We start from the raw sequence: 6,576 nt of genomic DNA, 5'->3' as shown, positions 1-6,576 counted from the left end.
CTCACTATCACTGTGTTTTCCCACCTGGCAAATAGCCTCCTTGAATTCTGGGTGGCGGGCATTGACCGGACTTCAATACAAATGCTCCTGTCGAAAATGGCACCAACTTAGGTGAAGAACAAAGACACTCCAGCTTCAAAGCGGAAGCTCCAGTTTCTGCACAGAAGGGGTTTCACACAACCCCGGTTAACAACAACAACCACCTCAGGGGAAGAAAAGTCCCCCCGACTACAAAGAAATGCCAAACAAGCAGTCACTAGCTCTTCCTTTCTTCCTCTGGCATGTTTAGCACAAAACCTGATCAGGAGAGCAGTTCTTTGATAACTGGTTGGACCGTGACGGCTGCTGGTAGCACTTCTTCGGCCTCATATATCCCAGAAATTTAGGGATATCTGAGTGTTCTGTGCTCACCCAGGCTTAGAGATGTGTAGCACCAATGCACGTGTGTGCACATGCACACATGCATGCCATGGCATGGGATTGGGTGGCTGGAGAAGGACCCTGGCACCCAAAGATTACAGGCCCAGTCATTGTTTTCCTTTTTTCTTTTCTTTCCTTGTTTTTCCTTTTATTTTGTGTGTTTTCGGTTCAGGGGAGGGGAAGGGGCAGGGAAGGGGTGGCATGTTGTACGGGAAGGGTAAGTCCTTTAATTGGGCATGTAATGCGGGCACTACGTTTCTGAGTGATGCGGCGTCGCTGATTCATTTCTTTCTTGTTCTTCTTTCTTCTTTCTTTTTTCTTCTTCTTTCTTTCTTTCTTTCTTTCTTTCTTTCTCTTTCCTTATTCCCTCTTTTTTTCCCCCATTCTAGCCACACACTGAGGTGTGGCCACACAGCAATGGCATACTTCCTCTCCTTCCCATGTTTTTAAGGTAAAGAAATTGAAAGCTGTGAGAAAGTGGGGGTTGAGTACATGAGGGAGAGAGAAAGAAGGAAAGTTTAAAATAACAATTTTTAAATGTTACCGTTCCCTTCTCCATACACCCAAGGGAGAGAATGGAAAAGAATGTTTTCGGATGGAGTCCTAATTCAAAATAAAAGGGGGCATCAGTCCTTTGTGGATTGAGGCACTCAGTAAGTAAACAAATGGGCCACACAATATGCTTAAGTTCCTGTTCTTGTTCTGTTAAGATACTTCTCCCAGCTTATAACATGATAGATCTCTTCCTTTCAATCCCCCTTTTCCCTTTTCCTTCCTCCACCTCAAACTGTCCTCTCCATTTCCCTGTTGGTCTGTTACCCGAGAGGTGGACAAGAGCCAGGCTTAGCTGTGGTTCTTTGCCATGTCACTAGCTACACCAGTTGTTGATGAAAATCTGGCACCGGGAGATGAGACCATCTGTGGTGAAGTTTAAACCTATTTACCTCTCTGGCAAGCTGGTTGAAGCCTCTCTTTCTCTGGATTCAGTGAGGCTGAAGATGACAAATGCAGTGGGATTAAAGCCATGGGATGAAGTTTGGGCAAAACAAAACCCTTCCCCAAAGACAGCTCATGATAGTTGTTAGCTGTAAGGATAAGCAAATCTCTGGTGTCTGGAGGGTATAGCCAAGGGGCACTCCTGCCCTGGGTTCTACTCTCTGCGCCCTTGAAGGAGGCAGACGACTGGCTGTGTTACAGTCTGGACTTTAGGTCTTGGGAGATGCAAACTGGAATCTGCCACTTCTTTGTGGAATGATCTTGGAATAATCCTGGGCTATATTTTGCTATTTTCAGGGCAAACACCCTGTTTGATGGAGCTGTTCTCAGATATAGTTAATGATCTATAGAACACCACCCAAACTTCTGACCTGAAAGCAGGACTCCATAGCTTGACCAATTATCTGAACCATAACACTTGAATCCAAAGGATTTTGGCTGTTTCCAAAAGTCCAATCAACCCTTAAAGCTACCAGTGAGACTATTCAGACAAGCATGAAGTAAGCTCTGAAGTCAATGCCAAATGCTCTGGACAATGGCAGGATCCCTGGGCAGAGGCCAATTTGCCATGAAGCTAATAAAGCTTAAGCTCTTGGGCCCCTTTTGAGGCCCTGAGAGGGATCCCGGCAATGTGTTCACATGTTTGCATTTTTGTTGCAAAATTTGTGAAAGCCACAGCTCAACGGTCAACTGCTACCTCCATTTCTACATCTCTTCTGATGTATTTCCCCTCCTGTTCCATGGTGTCGAAGTGATCCAAGGCAGTTGAGTTAGAGATACATTTAATCTGAGTTCAGTGAGACAGGTTTATGTGGATTGAAATCCTTTCCATGTCTGGTCATTTCATTGCTGGCTGGAGGAGGAGAGGAGAAAATGTATAGAGCCAGGGGCTAGTCTATGAAATGGGGATAAAATAATCGTGAGCTTATAATGAAGATTAAACAAAATAAGGTGTGTTGGAAGTGGTAACTGGTGTTTAGTACTGGTTGGTAAATAAAGGTACTTCTATTTCTTACTTGGAACATCTTGGCATCATCACTATGAAAACCAGGCATCAGGATACCTGGGAGATTATGATAGCCCTTGAAACATAATATTCTAAAAGATCTAATGTTACCTTTTTCTCTTTTTTTTTTTGCCTCTTAATCCTCAAAATGACTCATGGGAGAAAATATTGAGGATACTGGTTATTTGGATTCCAGATAATAGAAGTACAGTCACTCTAAAGGATTAAAAATTTCAACAGCCTCAAGGTGCTTCAGGGCAACACGAGTAATAGGAGTTAAGACCTTCCAAATGCTACCGGTAAGAAGCAAAGTGCATCCAATATTGTTGTTTTTTTAAAAAAAGATTTTATTTATTTATTCATGAGAGACAGAGAGAGAGAGAGAGAGGCAGAGACACAGGCAGAGGGAGAAGCAGGCTCCATGCAGGGAGCCCGACATGAGACTCAATCCCGGGTCCCCAGGATCACACCCTGGGCTGAAGTCGGCTCTAAACCACTGAACCACCCGGGCTGCCCAACATCCAATATTGTTAAGCAGCTCTTTGCTTTCTCTGTTGCTAGATTCTCTGGGAATAGGAAATACATTTGGGGCTTAATCATGTATGGTGCCTGTCCCATGGCATAGACGCCCAACATGGACTGTTTCACATCTCTGATTGTTCTTTTTATTGGCTCACGGTCCATGGCCTCTCTCCAGTCTGAGCTTTAAAGGTGAAATTGCAATGGACCACTTACTCTCCATTTGTCACCACTTCTAAAGTAATGGCTGAAATGGTCCCTAACTAGAGAGATACAAAACAAAATCATACCACACCTGAAACAGTCTTGCCGGTTACTAAACCATGGGCAGGCAGGCTAGAAACAAGCTCTCCTCCACCGGGGAAGGGCCACGTGCCTGGTCCTCAGTGCAGGCTACCTTCTGTCACACTTTTTTTCTGCTTTTCTCCCCCTGCAACGTCCAAAAGAAAAGAGGTGCCTCATTTTACTGAAAGCAACTTTCCCTACATTGGAGAACCAGATCCCCAGCCCTTTTCGCCCCGGCATCACCTTGGTGAAACTTCAAGAATGTGCCCATACACAAAAGAGAATTTGCTCCTCCTTCTGGGAAACTGCTTCCTCCGGGCCCCATCGGGTTTGCCAGAACCAGCTGAAAGTTCTGCAATCTTAACTACTTCAGGACGTCAGATCTGGTCAAGGTCCAGGCTATAAGGTGTTAGCACCTAGGGGTGGGCTGCAGTGGAGAGAGAAAAAGAGAGAGAATGGGAGAGAGGGAGGGAGGGAGGCAGGGGGACCCCGTGTGTTCCGCAAAGTGCCCCTCTCCTGCACCCAGCCATGAGTGTATGAAATAATTCCTCCTTTGTCCACCAGCTGGCTTTCAAAGCTGTCGGGATGAGCCTGCTGGACCTGTCTGGGAAGCTTGTTAAACTGCACCGAGTAAGTCAGGGAGAAGGAGGGGTGGGGAAAAGATGAAAGAGTGAACACAATCTGTGTGAGGCAGTGGCCCTGACTCTAAAGAAACAGCCGATCTAAGGAAAGGAAGAGCTTCCTCTAAAACCAGCGCCTGCATGCAATGCAAATGACCCCGCGTGCAGCTGCCTCTGGCAGGCAGCCACCCGCCTCCCGAAGAATAAAGTCAGGGCAACAATTCCCTCCTGAATCCTGAAGCTTAGTGACTTCAAACAAGAAAAAAGAAAAGTGACATGCTTTTTTTTTTTTTTTTTTCTTTCCCCAGTGAACTCATCCCTTCCCCAAATCGTGCTGATGACCTCATCATCTGCAGCTGTGTGCTCTGAGCTCACCCACCCTTCAACTCCCAGGGGATCACATCTGGCGGGGGAGCCCTGGTACCTGGGGCGGGCACATCTGGAGGTAACTCCCCTTGGAAATGGAGGGCTTTGTGACCTCCCTTCACTCTTACCGACGACGCAGCCAAGTGGCAAAGGGGCCCTCAGCAATTTTCTTCCTTGGGAGAGAGCCCTCTGGTCTTCATGCAGTAAGGATTTATAGGGGAAAACACTGAGGTCAAGGTTAGCATTTTGGATATCTTTTCCTTTCTCACGTTTATATTCGTGAGTGATTGCAGAGCTGACCTTAGACATGATGTTGGTCTTTTGAATCCATGCTGCCCATGTTTGTTCTATAGTCTGGCAAGGCCTTGGTTGACAAAGGCTGTTAAGGTATTAACTGATATGGATAATGACCCCAACTGACAGAATTAAATTGACTTTAGAAGCCCTTATGGTAAGAATGGCCCCGTACTATCTGTATCTAGGGGAAAGCATACACACTGAAGAAGGGGTCCTTTGCCCTATTGTGAGAATATCAGTTGACCCAACAAACCCTCAGAAAAGCCACATGGCAGTCCTCTAGACATCAAGGACCTTAAAAATGCTCCGATGTTGTGATCCAGAGGTTGTGTTTCTGGGACTCTCTCCTACAGATAATACAGAAATGTACTACACTATAGTGATGATCTTCACTCCAGCATTATGTATTATAGTAAAAAGAATAATCCCCCCACAAATCCTAAAGAATCTAATTAAATGCCCAACATTAGAGAAATAACTGTTTAAATAACTGTTAATAAATGTTATATTCGTAACATGCAACATTTTACAGTCATGAAAAATGATGGAGAACGGTTTAAGGTGCAATTGTTTGGACATGCTGTGATGGAACATTCCAAAATACAAAACGATTCCAACTTTGTATGCAATGATACATGTATGGGCAAAAGGATTAAAAGAACATATATACAACTTCCACAAGAGTTATTTTTAGAAGGGGATAATATTACTACTATCTGTCTCTTTTTTAGGCCTTACTGTGCTTTTAAATTTTGTATAGTGAGTATGCTTTACTTTTATAATTAGGAAAAATAAGTTATTTTAAAAAGGGGAAAAAATTAAAACCTTGGTAGATCAGTGCCCTTGGCAGGACATAATGAATTATAAGCCTGGGGATTATACACTAAAATGGTGCAGGGTATTAGGCAGGTAATATAAATGAGTGAGCTAGGACTGGTATAAGAAAATGACAAACCACAGGAGAGCTTATATTCAATCCTGATGATGTTTATCATGTGAAAATATAAGTGGCTCAGAGTTACTGAGTCAGATTTTTCTAGGGAAGTCCTAAATCAATATTTTTAAGTGAAATTGACTGATTTTTCTTTTCTTTTTAAAGATTCATCTGAGGGAGAGAAAAAGAGAGAGAGATGGTGTGGAGAGGAGAGGGAGAAGGAGAGAAAAATCCAAGTAGACTCCTTGCTGAGCACTGAGCCCCACAAAGAGCTGGACCCCAAAACCTTGAGATCATGACTGACCTGAAATCAAGAGTCAAATGCTCAACTGACTGTACCACCCAGGCACCTTGAAATTGACTGATTTTTAAATGAAGGCAACAAACTCACATTAAACAAAAATCAGCTACATGTGTTGGGCAAACAAAATATCTAGCCTAAAAAAAAAAAAAAAATCTAGCCTGCTGGGCATCTTTCTGAAACCTACTCATTAGACAATGAAAGCATACTCATGGGGAGCCATCCACCAGCCTGGGACACATATTGTCAAATAGTTTTTCCATAAGTAAACAAATCTACATTTCCATTAACTATTCATTAACTGTTCTCCACTTCCCATACTCTCACCAGGACAGTTTGCTCAAGTTTTTACGTATCACTGATCTTAAAGATGAATGTTCATACCAAATTGTATCAACTTGCATTTGTTTAATTAATGTTATCAAACAGATCTCATATGTTTATTGACCTTTGGTATTTTTTACTTTTATGAATTGCCTGTTCCTATTTTTTGCCCATTTAAGAATTGTGTCTTGGACTTTTTCTTATGGTTTTATATAAACTTTTTATTTTTGTGTACTATGGATATTAACTGTTTCTCTCATATGAATTACACTGTAAAAATTTGTCATTTGTCTTTTAACCTTATATAATAGGGTAACATTTTTATTATTTTAACAATTGTCATCAGAGTATTTTGAGTGGGAAATTAATTTTGCTTAGAATAGCTTAAGGAATCACTTAGATTATAGACAGTGAGTGTAGTTGGTACAAAAACAGTGAAACAAAGGGACAGCCAAACTCAGTGGAGAGCTGGCAAATGTTTAACAAAAGACAGAATAAAAAGAGAGAA

General features: G+C 42.6%; 1 long non-coding RNA gene across 1 annotated transcript; it reads left to right on the top strand.

Annotated features, from left to right (window-relative positions):
- Positions 1 to 3,540: 3,540 nt before the first annotated feature.
- Positions 3,541 to 5,665, top strand: LOC111098065. The gene is made up of 4 exons (XR_005366406.1): positions 3,541 to 3,634; positions 3,791 to 3,856; positions 4,155 to 4,291; positions 5,609 to 5,665. It is a non-coding gene; the product is annotated as an uncharacterized LOC111098065 (long non-coding RNA).
- Positions 5,666 to 6,576: the final 911 nt, after the last annotated feature.

This window comes from Canis lupus, chromosome 11 (genome assembly GCF_011100685.1).
Source record: "Canis lupus familiaris isolate Mischka breed German Shepherd chromosome 11, alternate assembly UU_Cfam_GSD_1.0, whole genome shotgun sequence".
Classification (NCBI taxonomy): Eukaryota; Metazoa; Chordata; class Mammalia; order Carnivora; family Canidae; genus Canis; species Canis lupus.
This window is presented reverse-complemented; position numbering and strand designations above follow the sequence as displayed.